The sequence below is a fragment of the Heptranchias perlo genome, chromosome 12 (genome assembly GCF_035084215.1).
Source record: "Heptranchias perlo isolate sHepPer1 chromosome 12, sHepPer1.hap1, whole genome shotgun sequence".
Taxonomy (NCBI): Eukaryota; Metazoa; Chordata; class Chondrichthyes; order Hexanchiformes; family Hexanchidae; genus Heptranchias; species Heptranchias perlo.
In genome coordinates, this window is record NC_090336.1 from 37,351,327 (window position 1) to 37,371,301 (window position 19,975).

General features: G+C 43.9%; 1 protein-coding gene and 1 non-coding gene across 2 annotated transcripts in view; one reads left to right on the forward strand and one right to left on the reverse strand.

Annotated features, from left to right (window-relative positions):
- The window catches only part of LOC137327967 (uncharacterized), a 247,551-nt gene extending 232,359 nt beyond the window's left edge, over positions 1-15,192 (reverse strand). Inside the window, exon 1 of the mRNA XM_067993980.1 lies at positions 15,057-15,192. The gene's annotated coding sequence lies outside the window, so the exon portion shown is untranslated. The remainder of the gene's footprint in view (positions 1-15,056) is intronic.
- Positions 15,193-16,275: 1,083 nt separating this feature from the next.
- trnaa-agc (transfer RNA alanine (anticodon AGC)) lies at positions 16,276-16,348 on the forward strand. Its single transcript has one exon. It is a non-coding gene; the product is annotated as a tRNA-Ala (tRNA).
- The last annotated feature ends 3,627 nt before the right edge of the window (positions 16,349-19,975 follow it).

Genomic DNA, 19,975 nt, shown 5'->3' on the forward strand with positions numbered 1-19,975 from the left:
CCAGAAATAATTTCATGCTTTGCTTTCTTACCAACTATATACATCTCAAATCCATTCCCTGAATTTAAATCTTATTGACCAAAACAGATTAATCTATAAAGTGGCATTAGAATTACATAATTAACTGTGTCCAACACCCCGATTGGCTCAAGATGTTTCAATTAATTTTCAGTTAAGTCTACATTCAGATCTCATTAGTTGCTGGCAAATGCTTCACTGGCAAATGCAAACAGCAACAACTGCAAACCTAGGCCCCGATATTAGAGTGGAGGCGGAATGGCAGTGGGGGGGGAGGGGTGATTGGGCGTGTGGGTAGCCCGCCCAATAAAAAATGTCCGTTTCCATGCGATCGCGAGTCAATTGGTGCCACTTAACATGGCTTCTGGATTTGCCATCCGAAAGCTGCGCAGCGGGCGGACTGCGCACCCACATCACAGGTTCACAGGTGGAGGAGTTCTATTTAAAGGGGCAGCCCTCCAATGGCTGTTCCTGGAGCAAACACACCACAATGGAGCTGCACAGGGACAAGGCTGCTCCAAGATTCAACGATGCCTCACTCCAGGTGCATCTGGATGGGGTGAGGAGGAGGAGGTATGTGTGTTACTCGGCGGACAGGAGCAAGCGGCCAGCCTCTTCCGCCAAGAAGGCCTGGCTCGAGGTCGCAGAGGAGGTCACCAGCAGCAGCAACATATCCCGCACCTGGATCCAGTGCAGGTAGTGCTTCAATGACTTAACTGGGTCAGCCAAAGTGAGTACACTTATTGATTCTCCTACATTCCATCTTCCACATCGCCACCCCCACCCCCCAACTCATTCTGCACTGCCAGCACTAATCTATCACATCACTCCTCACACCCACTTAAGGCTCATCCTCAACTTATCTACACCTCCTCAGCACTTCCTCACCTCCCCATTAGTCACCCCACCACTACCACTCAACCCAATCCTCATACAGTGTCATGGTTCTGTCTTGTACTCACCCTCTGATGCATCTCTTTCACGGTCAGCCACACCCAAATCAATGCATTCATCGGTTGGCCACATCACCATCACTCACACTCATGCGTTTGTACATTCTCCCCTTATAGAAGAGAGCTCAGAATGCACGGGAGAGGGTGAGGACCGGAGGGGGACCGCAACAAATCGTCGTCCTCACAGACGCGGAGCAGGAGGCGCTGGACCTCAGCCAAACCCTCGAGTGCCTGTCCGTTGGGGACGCCAAGACTGGCACCCGACAAACGTCTGGTGACATAACTTTAACATTCAGCGCACACAATATGAATTGATGTTAACATGCCTTGGCATCTTCAGCACCTCAATATACTCATCGCAACATGAGACATCTGTGATGATACTTAATATTGCCTTCTGTTCTCTTACAGGGCCTTCAGCGACCGCTGTGAAGGCAGAGGGCAATTCCTCAGAGGACCTGCCGGCCTCTGAGGGTACACCATCACATCTTAGCGAGCCATTCACCAGCGTAGATATTCACACCTCAGTAGGTCCTACTCCTCAGTTAGTTGGGTTGGCACCTGGTGAGTCACGACACACATGTGAGCACGAGTAGACACTGGTGGTAGGGCAGCTGCGGAGAGTCCGCGTCTGTGGGAGCACTCCTCTCCAGACTCTGCTCAGCTGCACTCAGATGCTGAACCCTGGGGGCCATCCTATAAAAGGAGAATGATCGAGGGACAGCAGCACACTTGCGAGGTGCTGGAACAGGTGCCACGCCCATTCTCCACAATAGCGCAGAGGATGGAAGAGTCCAACTCCTGCATGAGTAGAATGGTGACACAGCTATGGGAGGGAATCTCTGAGATAGTGTCACAGGGACGTGAGCAACTCTCTGAGATAGTGTCACAGCGACGTGAGCAACTCTCTGAGATACTGTCGCGGGTAAGGTGCAGGAATGTCTGCAATGGAGAGAAGGCTAGCCTCCATTGAGCTTCAAGCATGGCTCACGAATGAGTCCATTCAGGCCCTGACAACGGCCGTTCGGACTCACAGTGAACAACATTCTGCCGCCTTAAACGGGCAGGCAGATACACTAGCACTGGCCTTCCAAGGCTTCACACGTGTCCTCCAAACTGTTGTCCAGTAGAGTGGTAGGAGTGATGTAGGCCTGGCTCAGGGGAGGGATGATGGCGAAAGGGGACATGGAAGTGGGGACGCCACTCAAAGTGCTCCCCATCTCAACCATTGCCCCCCTCTCAACCAGTACCCGCAATGCTGCATCCTCTCCAGGTGGCCGAGTCTGCCCCTGCACAGGTGCATATGGAGCAGTTTTTGGAGAGCCCTCACGGCCTCCAAAACCCAGAGGGTGTAGGCCCAAAGCATATAACGGTCAGGGCATGAATAAGAGCAACCTGCCACTACCTCTGCCCATGGGTTCCTCCTGCTCCTCCTCCTCTGCCTCCTCCTCCTCCACGTGGGTGACAGATGTGGATGGGGCCTCCTCAAGCGGCACCCCTCTCTGTTGTGCCATGTTGTGCAGGGCACAACACATTAATTTAATGCGTCCCACTCTGTCCAGCGCGTATTGAAGCGCTCCCCCAGAACAATCAAGGCACCTAAATCGCATCTTGAGCAGCCCTACAGCATGCTCAATTGTAGAACTGGTGGCGATGTGGCTGTCGTTATATCGACACTGTTGCTTGCTGATGGGGTTCCTCAGAGGTGTCATGAGCCACGTGTGCAGGGGGTATCCCTTGTCCCTGAGGAGCCAGCTTAAGGGTGTTCGGTGCGTGGAAGTGGGGTGGGCTGTTGGACTCCCGGAGGATGAAGGAATCGTGACAACTGCCAGGGTATCTGGCGCACACATGAAGGAATCTTTTGCGGTGGTCACAAACGAGCTGAGTGTTGATGGAGTGATATCCCTTCCTGTTGATGAACAGTCCTGGCTCGTGTGGAGGTGCTTGTATTGCTATATGGGTGCAATCGATTGCACCCTGCACCCATGGGAAGCCAGCCACAAAGTGGAATCCCACTGCCCTCTCTGTCTAGCTGAGGTCGTCCATGGGGAAGTTGAAGTACTGCGAGGCCATGCGAAACAAGCAGTCGGTGACCTGCCTAATGCACTTGTGTGCAGATGACTGAGAGACCCCGGCGATGTCCCCTGTGGCACCCTGGAATGATCCGGAGGCGAAGAAGTTGAGGCCAGTGGTGATTTTGACAGCGACAGGTAAGGAGATGCTGCTCGGCACAGCCGGGAGCAGCTTGACATAAAGGAGGCTGCAGATGTCTGTGAATACCTGACAACTAATTCTGAGCCACCGTATGCACTGCTCCTCAGAGAGGTCCAGGAAGCTGAGCCTCAGTCTGTAGACCCTGTGGCGAGGGTAGTGCTTCCTCCAACGTCGCTCTCTCTGGTGTTGCCCTCAGTGCTATTGTGCAGGTGCCTGCAGCGCAGCACTGTGTTGTGGAGCTCCAAGTGGCGGAGGTGGACACCGTGCCTGGTGAGGCTGGTGATGTTTCTCATCCTCGGATGTAGTGGTGAATGCAGCCATGGCGCCCCCATCCCGACAGTGTGAGTTTGAGGGGGTCCTCAAAGTAGTTAAATATGTTTGAACAAAAGAATTTTGAATGGAAAGTAAGTTTTTTCAGCCAAAACTTTGTCTGAAAGAACTGAGTGCCCTGCTGCAATAAGTGACCTTTTCTCCCCAAATAAGCATTTGAATATCTCACTGGTTGCTGGCTGAAACACGTCTGTTGCAACATGGAGTGTTTCCCACACCACGGGAAACACGCTGAGGATGCTTCAAAATCGCACCCATACCTCAAAGTGGAGTAAATTAAGTAGTTCAACAACTGTGTAAAGTATCATCCCGCCGGCTTTAATTGCTGGTGGGACTTCCGCATTCGGGAGGTGCGCGCGTCAGTGGGGAACCCAGAAGTCTGCAGGTTGGAGCCGGGTTCCGAACCTGATTTCCCTGATTTTCGGAGCACCACCCCACCCCCAAAGCACCCGCAATTTCCCGGGAAAATTGAGCCCCTAGTGTCTAATACAAAAGATTCCAGAAATACAATTAGGTGATAGTAGCAACGGTTTCAGTGCAACATTTAACATAAACTGTGCTTTTGCATAACTGCAATTTCCTTTCAGGATTAAAAGGAACACTTGATCTGAAAATATTCTCAGACACATGTCCACCATTTTTTTTTAGATTTAATTTTACATGATCTTAAATCACATTAAATGAATGCTGTCCCTTTATGACATCATCCGAAAACACAGCGTCAGAGCCCATATGCACACTGACAACACCCAGCTCTACCTCACCACCACATCTCTCAATCCTCCACTGCATCTGATTTGTCACGCTGCTTGTCCGGCATCCAGCATTGGATGAGCAGAAATTTCCTCTAATTAAATATTGGGAAGACCGAAGCCACTGTCATCAGCCCCACCACAAAGTCTGTTCACGAGCCACCAATTCCATTCCCCTCCCTGACCACTGGCTGAGGCTGAACCAGACATGAATGATAATTCCCTTTTAAATTTGAGTGGTCAATTTCAGTTCTTGGCTATAAAAAGTGATATTCTGCTTAAATCGGAGAATCAATTGAAAATCTCAGAAAGAACTGATCATTTTGAAACTTCCAACATATAGTTTAGATTAGAAAGAATTCCCACAGGGACAACAAATTTAAGAAAAATAATGAGTACTAATAATTATTTACAAAGGGTTATTTTTCCACTCGGAGTTAGGTAGTAAGATTTCTATTGTAAACATACATCTGTATTATATGACTTACTTATTTGCTTTTTCAAATTGGGCTAAATAAATTTGTTTAATCATTTTAAATTTAAAAGGAAGTCTCAACGCAGATGCTTTATTCATCAATTAAAGATGAAGACGATCTTATGAAGTGACAGGATGAGTTCAGCAGCGAACAATAATTAACAGACAAGGTTTTCTGTTTCGGTATCCTAGACATGTTATTGTAAACTTTCAATTTCAAAACTAGGATAGATACTCTCAAAGGTCTGGGGAATTGGGACTTGCTCATAAGAGTAATCTAAGATATGATAGCTGAAATAATCTAAAGAAAGAAGGGTAGAAAAGAACCAAAAACATAAAACAGTCCATTTACTGAGACATATTTCTCAGTGTTAAGTGCCATTCATTCGAGAAGACATTTTTAAAAAAATTGGGACAAAGGAGAGGAGGAAACCTTACTCTCATTAATTAAAATGTAAACAAAAAAACTTAGGAACATTTTATAATTGCTCCAGATAAATACAACAATTGTACATGTTCTATTCTTACAGTGGTATACTTTCCAAATCCTACTTATATGCAAATTAAAACCACAGAAACTCTAAGGGACCCAGTCGTTATAGTGAGGTTTCTTCTAAAGCCTGTCTGTATAACTACAATATCATGGGAACAAACACTAATATATAAAAATACATAGAAAGAAGCTATTATTCTTGCAGATGTTATTACAAGCAAATGATTAAAGTGTCCTTTGCAAACTCCTGAGCAATTACTAAAAAACTAGAAACGAACAGCTACACTATGAAAGCCATTTCTTCATTGAATTTTTTCTGCAAGAAATTCACAAATAGTCTGCCATTCAGGAAGTCAAATAACTTATCCAACATTTTCACAAGAGTATATATAGTCTCTACATCAAGAACTATCCTTGACTGAAAGAGATGTCACTTTATAGCTGGTCACAGGAGTTGTCCAAGAGTGAGAATTAGCGACTCATCCTCCAATATTTTCTATCCTGATGGACAGAGCCATCAGAAATCCAGGATTGCAAATTTTCCTTGGAAATGGGAATTTTATCATGTCTCAGAATCTTCTACCAAGATTTTCTTTTTCAAATACCCTTAGTAATTGAACATCCTATGATAATGATCTCCTACGTAAAGGAATCCTTTTGCAGCTAAACTTAATATATACCTGCATTTGTAAGGTGAGAAATTGAATTAGTGCGATGAAGATTACTAGATCATCATTATTCTAGCCTTAAGTAAAGCCAACTGTACTCCAAGTGCAGGTTAGTTACTGCACTTGTGATGCTCTGGGTGGGATTCAGCCACAGCATCGCAAGTACATTCAACAAATACAAACCTCCGCCAAAATGCAGTTAGCTTTGTTTGATGTCAGAATAACGATCTTCTGATACTCCTTGCTGCACTAATCAAAACTCTCACCCTCTAAATGCTGGTACAGGTTATTATTCGCTGAAAAAAGATTCCTTTACCTGGAACATCATCAAATGGGAAATGGTCACTGAAGTAGAAAGTACTTGGCTGTTTCAAAATTGTTTTGGTTTTCGGAACTGAGGAAGAAGAAATCAAAGCTGGTGGTGAAATCTTAATAACGTCCTTATAACTAGGACAACGCTCAAACTTATGAGCACATTAGCCTAATGGTTATGGTCATGCCCATAAACGGGTGGGCAGGGGACGATCCTTGTGCCTGTTTAGCGCCAGAGAATTTCTGGGCTGATGTGTTTAACTCCCATCATAGCAAGTTGTGAAACTATTTTTTTTAAACCTGGTAATTTGTGGACTGGTATGAAAGCTGCTGGATTGTTGTCATAAATACCAACTGGTTCCTTAATGTCCTTCTTGAGGGAACATGCCAACTCCACCTGGTCTGCCCTAAATGTCACTCCAGTCCCACACAAAGTGATTGAATCTTAATGCCCTCGAGGCAACTAGTGCTGGACAATAAACACCACTTTCCAAGTGTCACCCACATCCTAAGAACAATTTTTTTTTATTCGTTCGTGGGATGTGGGCGTCGCTGGCGAGGTCGGCATTTATTGTCCTTGAGAAGGTGGTGGTGAGCTGCCTTCATGAACCGCTGCAGTCCGTGTGGTGAAGGTTCTCTCCCACAGTGCTGTTAGGTAGGGAGTTCCAGGATTTTGACCCAGTGACGATGAAGGAACGACGATATATTTCCAAGTCGGGATGGTGTGTGATCTGGAGGGCAACATGCAAGTGGTGTTGTTCCCATGTGCCTGCTGCCCTTGTCCTTCTAGGTTGTAGAGGTCGCGGGTTTGGGAGGTGCTGTCGAAGAAGCCTTGGCGTCCTGTGGATTGTACACACTGCAGCCACAGTGTGCCGTTGGTGAAGGGAGTGAATGTTTAGGGTGGTGGATGGGGTGCCAATCAAGCGGGCTGCTTTGTCCTGGATGGTGTTGAGCTTCTTGAGTGTTGTTGGAGCTGCACTCATCCAGGCAAGTGGAGAGTATTCCATCACACTCATGACTGGTGGAAAGGCTTTGGGGAGTCAGGGGGTGAGTCACTCGCCACAGAATACCCAGCCTCTGACCTGTTCTTGCAGCCACAATATTTATGTGGCTGGTCCAGTTAAGTTTCTGGTCAATGGTGACCCCCAGGATGTTGATGGTGGGGGATTCGGTGATGGTAATGCTGTTGAATGTCAAGGGGAGGTGGTTAGACTCTCTTTTGTAGGAGATGGTCATTGCCTGGCACTTGTCTGGCGCAAATGTTACTTGCCACTTATCAGCCCAAGCCTGGATGTTGTCCGGGTCTTGCTGCATGCGGGCACGGACTGCTTCATTATCTGAGGGGTTGCGAATGGCACTGAACACTGTGCAATCATCCGCAAACATCCCCATTTCTGACCTTATGATGGAGGGAAGGTCATTGATGAAGCAGCTGAAGATGGTTGGGCCTTGGACACTGCCCTGAGGAACTCCTACAGCAATGTCCTGGGGCTGAGATGATTGGCCTCCAACAACCACTACCATCTTCCTTTGTGCTAGGTATGACTCCAGCCACTGGAGAGTTTTCCCCCTGATTCCCATTGACTTCAATTTTACTAGGGCTCCTTGGTGCCACACTCAGTCAAATGCTGCCTTGATGTCAAGGGCAGTCACTCTCACCTCACCTCTGGAATTCAGCTCTTTTGTCCATGTTTGGACCAAGGCTGTAATGAGGTCTGGAGCCGAGTGGTCCTGGCGGAACCCAAACTGAGCATCGGTGAGTGGGTTATTGGTGAGTAAGTGCCGCTTGATAGTACTGTCGACGACACCTTCCATCGCTTTGCTGATGGTTGAGAGTAGACTGATGGGACGGTAATTGGCCGGATTGGATTTGTCCTGCTTTTTGTGGACAGGACATACCTGGGCAATTTTCCACATTGTCGGGTAGATGCCAGTGTTGTAGCTGTACTGGAACAGTTTGGCTAGAGGCGCGGCTAGTTCTGGAGCACAAGTCTTCAGCACTACAGCCGGGATGTTGTCGGGGCCCATAGCCTTTGCTGTATCCAGTGCACTCATATTTATATTACTTTATTGTTATAAATCCATACTTGTGACAGAAAATGAAAGGAATAATGATAGCTGTACCGACAAGTACTGTTACAAAGTAACAAAAACTTTAGACCATATGTTTTTGACAGCATGGAGTATATAGAATATTCTTACATTGACACTAGACTTACTGGTGAACTTTAAAAATCGTTTGTTTGGATTGATCTCCAGCACTTCTGCAGCTCCAAGGATTTCTGCAGATTTTAGGGTAAAGTCTTTATAGATTTTGAGTCAGATTTCCATGGATTGGCCTACCAATGAAGAACTGCCTGATCCACACTCGCCATGTGCTCACAATGTGACAGCTCATACTTCTACAGTTAACTTCCTTCTCTTCCAAAATTATAAAGTAAAGGTGGATCAGCTGTCTTATATGTATCAAAATGGCACTGTGTAAAAAAGCAGAACGTACCAACCAAGGTCATCTTTTTCAGACATATAACTTAGAAATAATAAATGTTTACCGAAAGAAGTTCAAGCAAACAACTGTTTTAGGATCATTAATATCATAATATCAGTATGTAGTAAATGCGCTAAATAGCAGAAGTGAAAATTAAATATCATGTTAATATTCCTTTTTGTACTGTATTACAAGAAATGCGAAGAATCAAGTAGCTAACATTAAAACATTAATAGAAATTTAAAACCATAGCATCTGTTTTCCAATGATCTAGCTGTATCATTTCAAATCAAACCCTCAATAACTTCTTGAAATACAAGTACAGATCAAACAGAGGCTATCTGTTTATTTTCAAAAAAATTGTGACAGCGATTAGTATAGGAAGAGATCACAACCAACATCTGCATTACAGTGCTGATCACCAACCTAATGAATTGATTAATGGCAATGAATTGATTAATGCCACTTGATTAATGGCAAGTGTTTTAGCCAGTCTGACTGTATTTTGATTAATTAATTAACCAGTTTATAATATTTAGCACGAGGAATTTATAGAAAGTGACTTTTTGCACATGGTGTACTACAAATAAAACAGATTATATGCTACTGTGAAGTTACAGAATTTATTCTAGAAGTGAAGAAAGCTATGATGGAAATTTAGGTCTTCATTTCAATCCGTGGTCTGTTGATACTGGTTCCATGAAATTTTTACTGTGGGCTGAATTTATTTTTTTCAAATTATAAATGAGGCAGTTTCAATACTCACTAAGCTATGCAATCTGCTGCTTGTCTCACTCTTAAAGGGAGTGGCTGTCATCTTGAACAGACCTTGAGCAAGAACTATTAACACAAAGCCATCTCAAAACAAAATAATAAACACTTGAGCAGTGAGTTAGAGCTGGGGAGAAATGTTAGATAAAGATCCAATGTAAAGATAGTCCATATAATGCTTCTTTAAAACTAAAGTTCCGTTCCTTTACACATACTGAAGCATTTTAATTCTACGCAGTTGCGCCTCTATATCAAGTTACAGAGCTTAAACTTGATCTTTGCTTTGCGACTAGCTGATCAATCAAGTTCCATTCTCGACATGAATTTAATTCATCCCAGTTAAGGGTATATTATGACAGTGGCAAAAGGGTTTCCTGGTATGGGAAGAGGGATAAGATAAAGAAAGTTGATTGTCTATATTCTTCTTTGGCTAGTGTACAATGTGTGCATTTTAACAACAGGAGATATTTTGTGATCAGTTAAATGAACAAACTCATTATTATTTGCCCTCTTTATTTTTGTTTATGTATTTGTAAAACAATCCCCCAAAGAATCAGTGAACCAGAAAACAAATGTTGTAATGTTAAGAATGGTGCCAATATTTTCACTTTGTGTAGAACAAAACAGAACACTCATTGTATGGTGTGGTATACTCCTACTGCCGCATCTATGAAGGGAAGCTCTAATAGCTATAACAATGGCAACATCAAAATCTATTCTGTTTGGAAGGAATTACTAATAACACAACATTTACTACTGATGTTCCTAAGTTTAGATAAGGCTGCAATTGCTGAAACACTATCATCACAATTTGTCAGAATTATTTCATATTTGGGTTGTACTAAATTAATCCAGGAACAAAAGCAACTGGATACACAGTGACTCAAAATACCACCTCTGAAACAAGAGCTGTTTGAATTACTACACAGAAAATGAAAGACCACAAACAGCATTACAGGTGAACGAGCTCACTCACAACAAAAGATTAGACAAATATGGGAACACTCTGGATCTGGATAATAGTATATTCAGCAACAGTTCAAAGGGACACTGAAGAACAAAGTGCTCCATCTTTAACCCTTATCCTCTGTCAACATACACACTCATTGGTTGGACAGAGACATTATAATATTCTGAAGTATCCACAGTCTGAACCTCAGCTTCCTCTCAGAAATTCATAATAAAGGAAGTAATTTTGCATCCTAATTTGGAAATTTTCCAAGATAGTTATTTCGCAGATCATAGAATGGTTGAATGGTTACAGAATGGGCACAGTAGGAGGCCATTCTGCCCATCGAGCCTGTGCCAGCTCCTTGTAAGTGCAATCAGTTAGTCCCATTCCCCCGCTCTTTCCATGTAGCCCTGCATATTTTTTCCCTTTAAGTATTTATCCAATTCCTTTTTGAAAGCCACGATTGAATATGTTTCCACCACCCTTTCAGGCAGTGTATTCCAGATCATATTTACTTGCTGCCTAAAAAAGCTTTTCCTCATGTCACCTTTGGTTCTTTTGCCAATCACCTTAAATCTGTGTCCTCTAGTTCTCGACTCTTCCACCAATGGGAACAGTTTCTGTTTATTTACTTTATCTAAACCCTTCATGATTTTGAATGCCTCTATCAAATCTCCTCTCAACCTTCTCTGCTCTAAGGAGAACAGCCCCAGCTTCTCCAGTGTGTCCACGTAACTGAAGTCCTTCATCCCTGGAACCATTCTAGTAAACCTTTCCTGCACCCTCTCCAAGATCTTCACATCCTTCCTAAAGTGAGGTGCCCAGAATTCGACACAATACTCCAGTTGTGGCCGAACCAGTGTTTTATAAAGATTCAACATAACTTCTTTGATTTTGTATTCTATGTTTCTATTTATAAGGTCAAGGTCCAGTATGCCTTTTAAACCGCTTTCTCAACCTGTCCTGCCACCTTCAAAGGTTTATGCACATATATCTGGGTTCCAAATGTTTGGGAGAAGAAAAGTGCTCAATGGAATGTAAAATCAGTACAAAGAGGAATCAATGGCATAATAGATTTTATAAAAATTTAAATGAACAATAACCTATATATCTCAGACAGCTTTAAGAACATAAGAACATGAGAAATAGGAGCAGGAGTAGGCCATACGGCCCCTTGAGCCTGCTCCGTCATTCAATGAAATCATGGTACCAACTCCACTTTCCCGCCCGATCCCCATATCCTTTGATTCCCTTAGTGTCCAAAAATCTATCAATCTCAGTTTTGAATATACTCAACGACTGAGCATCTACAGCCCTCTGGGGTAGAGAATTCCAAAGAGTCACAACCCTCTGAGTAAAGACATTTTTCCTCATCTCAGTCCTAAATGACCAACCCCTTATCTTGAGACTGTGACCCCTAGTTCGAGACTCTCCAGCCAGGGGAAATAGCCTCTCAGCATCTACCCTGTCAAGCCCTCTAAGAATTTTATATGTTTCAATGAGATCACCTGTCATTCTTCTAAACTCCAGAGAATATAGGCCAATTCTACTCAATCTCTCCTCATAGGACAACCCTCTCATCCCAGGAATCAATCTAGTGAAACTTCGTTGCACCCCTCTAATGCAAGTATATCCTTCCTTGGGTAAGGAGACTAAAACTGTGCACAGTACTCCAGGTGTTGTCTCACCACAGCCCTATATAATTGCAGCAAGACCTCCTTACTCTTATACTCCAATCCCCTCGCAATAAAGGCTAACATACCATTTGCCTTCCTAATTGCTTGCTGTACCTGCATGTTAACTTTCTGTGATTCGTGTACAAGGACACCCAAATCTCTCTGAATAACAATACTTCTTAGTCTCTCACCTTTTAAAAAATATTCTGCTTTTCTATTCTTCCTACCAAAGGGGAAAATTTCACATTTCCCCACATTAAACTCCATCTGCCACCTTCTCACCCACTCACTTAACCCGTCTATATCCCTTTGCAGCATCTTTGCGTCCTCCTCACAGCTTACTTTCCCATCTAGCTTTGCATCGTCAGGAAACTTGGATACATTACACTCGGCCCCCTCATCTAAGTCATTGATAGATAGTGCAAACAGCTGAGGCCCAAGCACTGATCCTTGCAGCACCCTCTCTGTTTTCTGTCCATTAACCAATCCTCTATCCATGCTAATACATCATCCCCAATCCCAAAAGCCATAATCTTGTGTAACAACCTCTTGTGTGGCACCTTATTGAATGTCTTTTGAAAATCCAAATATACCACATCCACTGGTTCTCCCTTATCTACCCTGCTAGTTACACCCTCAAAAATCTCTGATCGATTTGTCAAACCCTTTCATAAAACCATGTTGAATCTGCCTAATCATATTATGATTTTCTAAATGGCATGTCCTTAATAACATATTCTAGCATTTTCCCTACTACTGAATACTGGAAAGAATACCAGTATTTTTCCAGTATTTTTAACTGCAGCATGGCCCTCGTAACCTTGATTTCCATGTCTGTTGGGGTCACGTCAACCACCCCTTGGCTCCCACATTCCCCTCCCTATACTTGTTCCTTTCGGCCAAGGTATGAGGAAAAGGATTAAGAGAATGTAGTACTGAAGGAGAAAGCATGGACTTTGTGACGTTACCAGAATTGAGAGGATGTAACCATCAGGAAATATTGAGCAGAGAGGGGCTATTTTTTCTTGAAAAGAGAAGACTAAGAGGAGATCTGATAGAGATCTTTAAAATTCTGAAGGCGTTTGATAGTTTCTCCAGGTCCACTCTGTTTCGACTTATGGGTGAGCCCAGAAGAAGGGGGCATAAATATAAGATAGCCACTAGCAGTTCAAATGAAGAATTTAGGAGGAATTTAGGAGAAAGTAGTGAGATAGCATTAATGCACTTAAGGGGATGCTTGATCCTTACACAAGGGAGAAGGGAATAAAGGGATATGGGGCAGGGTGGAAAGAAGTCAGTAGAGTGGGAGCAGGTATGTGTGGAGAATAATCACAGGCATGGACCAGTTGGGCCGGTTGGCCTGTTTCTGTGCTGTAGATTCTATGTAAGCTACTTGTACTTTAAGGTACTGAGAAGGAGGAGGGAAAGGAAGTAGGGTGAGTGAAGAAGTGATGAGGGGGTGAATGATGGGAGTGTTTATGGTTTTTTTTGGCCCATTCTTGATCTTTCTAAAAAACTTTTTAACCCCTCCCCAAATTCTCTGAGGCCCCTAATTTTCCTCCTTTTTCCATCCCAAGGCTTTCACCAGTACCTGACGCTCACCTTTCTCATTCACTACGACCAACTTTTCTGTAGCCCTAATGTTTCCTCCTGTAACATTTCATAACCTCCTCCCTCAAATTCTCTGAGGCCCCTAATTTTCCTCTTTTTTCCATCCCAAGGCTTTCACCAGTCCCTACCACTCAGGTTTCTCATTCACTACGACTAGTTTTTCTGTAGCCTCCTGTAACATTTCATTGCTCCCCACCGGTCAACCCAAACTTTCCAACGTACCCCCATTCACCGTCATATATCTCAATTTTACTAGGGCTAGAGGAAGAAATATGGGGGGGCGCAGGGATGCTGGAAGCCTGAGGGGTCCAAATTTGCAGATGTCATTAAAAAGAGGCACCAAGATCAACCTCTTCAATACTGTAGCAAATTTTCCATGTAACTTTTAAAATTATGTACCTATTTTTAATCAAGCAACAGCTGTTAGAAATGTCTTGATATATTTACAATTCTGATCATCCCTTGCTGTAATATTGCTACTATATCCCTCAAAGGCTTACTATCGTAACCAACAAATGTCACAATACATACGAGGTGTAATATTAGATTATGATGCTCTCCTTTACAACGAGATAGTGAAATATTTACCCTGTAAATTCAAACATGTTTGACAGCACTTGCCAGAGAGAAGGACAGCACTGTGAAGATATTTCTGATGTATATTATTTATAAATTGACGTGAAATAAAATGGGGTTTCCAAGCGACATGATATCTGATTTCCACTTCAGAAAAAAATAGTTCCCTCGGGAGCAGTGTCGGTGATCTAAGTTCTCAAATATTGTGTTAGCTTAGTTTTAAACAGTGCTGAATGCATTGTCATGCTGTACTACTGGCACTGTGAACTGGTTTCGTATAGTGCGTCCTCCTTTTAGGACCAAAAGGCTTTGAAATTTGTCCCACCGACAGTTTCCAGTTATCATTGCAGGGCGGTCCGACCTCTCAGCCTATTGATTTCATCAACAACGGCTCGCTGCCATCAAATCAAACCGATGTAATTATTACTGCAACCCCCCCAACCCCCAACCAACCCCAACCAATTCAGGGTTCAGCAATCTCCAGAATAGACGGGGTGCTACATTATAAACCAACATAATCATGAATTCCTTCCCTCATTAAATAAAGGACAGCAGCTGTAGGTTGGATCCTGTCAGAACAAAAAAAAAACAGCCAGCAGTCATAGTGGCTGGGAACGGGGCCACACAGTCACCGATCCCTCAGACATTACTATCTCTGACATTCAGTGCAAGCAGCGGGGACTAACCAGCTTCTGTGAGAAAGCAGGCACCTCTCCTTACGGCGGTTAGATGAAACAGAAGGAGGCAGAGAAGCCCCGGCGCGTTACCTTGTGTAGGGGCTGTACTGCTCGCTGCTGACAGTGCGCTGCTGCAGCTCTCTCTTCATTCTTCCTGACACCGAGATGCTGCGCTGCCTCTCGCCCCGCTCGGCTCGGCTCGCTCGCTTGTGTGGTGTGCTCGCGCTCGTGCCCGCGCTCGAGCCCTGCTCGAATGTCCTATCCCTCGCGCTCGTGCCCGCGCTCGAGCCCTGCTCGAATGTCCTATCCCTCGCGCTCGTGCCCGCGCTCGAGCCCTGCTCGAATGTCCTATCCCTCGCGCTCGTGCCCGCGCTCGAGCCCTGCTCGAATGTCCTATCCCTCGCGCTCGTGCCCGCGCTCGAGCCCTGCTCGAATGTCCTATCCCTCGCGCTCGTGCCCGCGCTCGAGCCCTGCTCGAATGTCCTATCCCTCGCGCTCGTGCCCGCGCTCGAGCCCTGCTCGAATGTCCTATCCCTCGCGCTCGTGCCCGCGCTCGAGCCCTGCTCGAATGTCCTATCCCTCGCGCTCGTGCCCGCGCTCGAGCCCTGCTCGAATGTCCTATCCCTCGCGCGCTCGCGTTCGCGCCCTGCTCGAATGTCTCATCCCGCGCTCGCCGCTTCCTCGCTCGCCGTCTTGACTCCTCGCGCCGTTACTCACTCCCATCGCCGCGCTCGCCAGCTCACCGGCTGCGGGTGCATGCCGCTTATTGCCAGTGGGCAACGCTGTCTGATTTGGAGCTCTAATGATATGGGGGTGGGGGGAAGTGTACTTTTTTAATGTTTATTATTAATTTTGATTTAGAATTTAATTGGCATTCGTTGTCCTTTTTTTTGCTCCCTGTCTCTTTCCTTTATCGTCTTTCTGCATTCAACACAGAAAAGTGTGAATTCAGGGTAGAAAAAAAGCACCTTGTAGTGATCTTTATCTTGCTTTCCGTATAAAAAGATCACTCCACCCCGTTGCATTGCCTTTTGTTATAAGGAGGTACATTGACCACAGTACTGGGAGCAAAGACCTCGCACTGTATGACTCTGGGGTTTGATTCGGCGGTATTTTAAAGATTGTAGAAAGTTAAGAGTTGAAACCTCGATTCTTAATTCCACTTCCGATTGCAATGCTGATACAGCAATAAACCGCAAGTGCTTGAAAATTAGTTTTTTTCGACAACAGTTGAATACTATATTTTTTTAAATCCTAATTTCTAGAGAAGAAAAGCAGTGAGCGGTATGTAGTGAGTCCCCTCTAACATGGGGAATTAGCTCAAATGGTAGAGCGCTCGCTTAGCATGCGAGAGGTAGCGGGATCGATGCCCGCATTCTCCAATATCTTTTCTTCCATTTTTATCATGAGTTGTTCAATTATTTAGATTTCCTAAAGCTATAAATAATATAAAGCCAAAAGATTTGCTTTTCCTCAAATATTGCTGTATATGTATGTTTTCGTTTCCAAACCAAACAACAAAAATAATATCCTTAAAAATGTTACAATTTTATTGAATCCTTTAGCAATTCAATCAATATTCTATGCAAATTCACCATTGTAGATTTGCTAAAAATAAGCATAGTTTCTCTGATGTACTTTCTGGGAATTTTATTTTGCTGTAAATCTTCAGTGAATATTTTAAAATAGAATTATAGAAATATTCATGGCATATCTCTTGAAGTCTAAAAAAAGAATAAATTTATTTTGCCTGCAGAAACATTGCTTCCCTCTTCAGGGGCTGTGATTTTAATTTAGGTACTTGCAGGAAGTGACAAGACAGCAGTGGATACTGTTGCTCCAATGTGCTATAAGAGAATATCTACTGGAGATGAACTTTCCTGAAGCAAGCCTGTAGAGTTTCAGTGCAATCTGCTACTACCTGGTAAAGGAAGCGTTTACTTTCAAATCTTCAAAATTCCTTTTTAGTGCAGCACTGTCTCCATGAAGAAGTGTTTGTCAAACACTTGTTCATTTGTTTTAAATACACATGATGCAATAACATAAACCATGTCAGCACACATTATTGCATCAGTTGCAAATGTCAAAAAGAATGCACAGCTCGTCTCTCTTCCCAAACAAAAGCAATTGTGATACATTTTCCACAAACAGTTCTCATTTAAAAATGCAATGCCTAGAAAACAAATAATTACTGTGAAAAAATATAATCCTGACAAAATGAGAGTTGTATGCACCCAAAGTCTGTGTGCCCGTGCCAGCAGCACGAGGGGCTGGTATAGTCACCATTCCAAAATTGGCTCCTTAATTTAAATAGGCTCCGAGCACATGTTTTCATGCTCAGGAATCAGGCTTGGAAAATGGTTGGCTGCACGTTGGAATATTCTTCCAACCAGCTGTTCTGAAAAGGCTGCTGTTGACTCTTAATTGGGATTTAAAGAGTACTACAGCTTGTGAAGGTGCAGCAGCAGACATTTTTAAGGTGTGTGTAATCATGGTTATGGAGAAGACTCTTGTTTTCAGTAATGATGCCTTAGAGGTCCTTTTGCATGGGGTTGCGGAGAAGGTGGATGGCTATCTTTGGAGCAGAAGGCCTCCCACTTCGTAAAGCAGAGTCTCAAGTTGCCTGTGGGACAAGTGAATACAATCTCTCAGGTCCGCTGTGTCTGGCAACAAATGAGGAAGAGGTTCAGTAGCATCAAAAAAAATGCCAAGTAACTGTTTGCATACGAGGTATAGCTCCATTACATAGAAACATTGAAAATTTACGGCACAGAAGGAGACCATTCGGCCCATCATGTCTGTGCCAGTTGAAATAGAGCTACCCAGCCTAATCCTACATTCCAGCACTTGGTCCATGACCTTGTAAGTTAAGGCACTTCAAGTGCATATCCAAGTACTTTTTAAATGTGATGAGAGTTTCTGCCTCTACCACCCTTTCAGGCAGTGAGCTCCAGACCCCTACCACACTCTGGGTGAAAACTTTTTTCCTCAGCTCCCCTCTAATCTTTCTGCCAATTATTTTCAATCTATACCCCCTGGTTATTGACCTCTCCGCTAAGGGAAATAGGTCCTTCCTGTCTACTCTGTCTAGGCCCCTCAAAATTTTATACACCTCAATTAAATCACCCCTCAGCCTCCTCTGTTCCAAAGAGAACAATCCCAGCCTATCCAATCATTCCTCATAGCTAAAATTCTCCAGTCCTGGTAACATCCTCCTAAATCTCCTCTGTACCTCTCTAGTGCAATCACATCTTTCCTGTAACGTGGTGACCAGAACTGTATGCAGTACTCAAGCTATAGTCTAACCAATGTTTTATACAGTTCTAGCATAACCTCCTGTTCTTATATTCTGTGCCTCGGCTAATAAAGGAAAGTATCCCGTATGCCTATTCTACCTGTCCTGCTACCTTCAGAGATCTGTGGACATGCACTCTAAGGTCTCTCTCTTCCTCTACACCTCACAGTATCCTCCCATTTATTGTGAATTCCCCTGCTTTGTTTGCCCTCCCCAAATGCATTACCTCACATTTCTCTGGACTGAATTTCATTTACCACTTTTCTGCCCACCTGACCAGTCCATTGATATCTTCCTGCAGTCTACAGCTTTCCTCCTCACTATCAACCACACAACCAATTTTTGTATCATCTGCAAACTTCTTAATCATGCCCCCTACATTTAAGTCCAAATCATTAATATACACCACAAAAAGCAAGGAACCTAGTACTGAGCCCTGCGGAACCCCACTGGAAACAGCCTTCCAGTCACAAAAACACCCATCGACCATTACCCTTTGCTTCCTGCCACTGAGCCAATTTTGGATCCAATTTGCCACTTTCTCTTGGATCCCATTGGCTTTTACTTTTTTGACCAGTCTGCCATGTGGGTCCTTGTCAAAAGCCTTGCTAAAATCCATATAGATTACATCAAACGCACAACACACATCGACCCTTCTTGTTATCTTCTCAAAAATTCAGTCAAGTTAGTCAGACTCAACCTTCCCTTAACAAATCCATGCTGACTGTCCTTAATTACTCCGTGCCTTTCTAAGTGACGGTTTATCCTGTCCCTCAAAATTTATTCCAATAATTTGCCCACCACTGAGGTTAGATTGACTGACTGGCCTGTCATTACTAGGTCTATCCTTTTCTGCCTTTCAAATAACAGTACAACGTTAGCAGTCCTCCAATCCACCAGCACCACGCCTGTAGCCAGGGAGGATCAGAAAATGATGGCCAGAGCCTCCGCTATTTCCTCCCTTGCTTCTTTTAACAGCCTGGGATACATTTCATCCGGGACTGGCGATTTATCTACTTTCAAAGATGCTAAACCCCTTAATACCTCCTCTCTCACTGTTTATCCCATCCAATATTTCACACTCCTCCTCCTTAACTACAATCTCTGCATCCTCCCTCTCTTTTGTGAAGACAGATGCAAAGTATTCATTAAGAACCATACCCTCATCTTCGGCTCCCACACATAGATTACCTTTTTGGTCTCCAATAGGCCCTACTCTTTCTTGAGTTATCCTCTTGCTCTTTACATATTTATAAAAAATTTTGGGGTTTTCCTTTATTTTACTTGCCAGTATTTTTTCATGCCCTCTCTTTGCTTTCCTAATTTCCTTTTTAATGTCACCCCTGCGCTTTCTATACTCCTCTAGCTTTCTTCAGTATTGAGCTCTTGGGGCCCGATATTAGCGGGTGCTAAAATGGAGCCCTATGTTTCTAGCATTAGCTGCATCCCGGGGAGTTCACCTCCAAGCTAGAGCACATAATTATCCCCATTTTGCATAAAACCTTCAGAAGTTGCTTTGCACATTACTGGTGAGGACTAGTAGTTCCATACACAACCACAGCAGTAGGAGGTGTCCATCGTTGAAACTACTTGTCAATCACTACATTTTGCTAGATTCTGCGTTCCTGCACATCAGCTACATGTGTGCCTCCTCCTCCTGTGGGGCTGCAGATCACTGATCCCTCTTTGGCTGCTGCACAGCCACTCCTCTTCT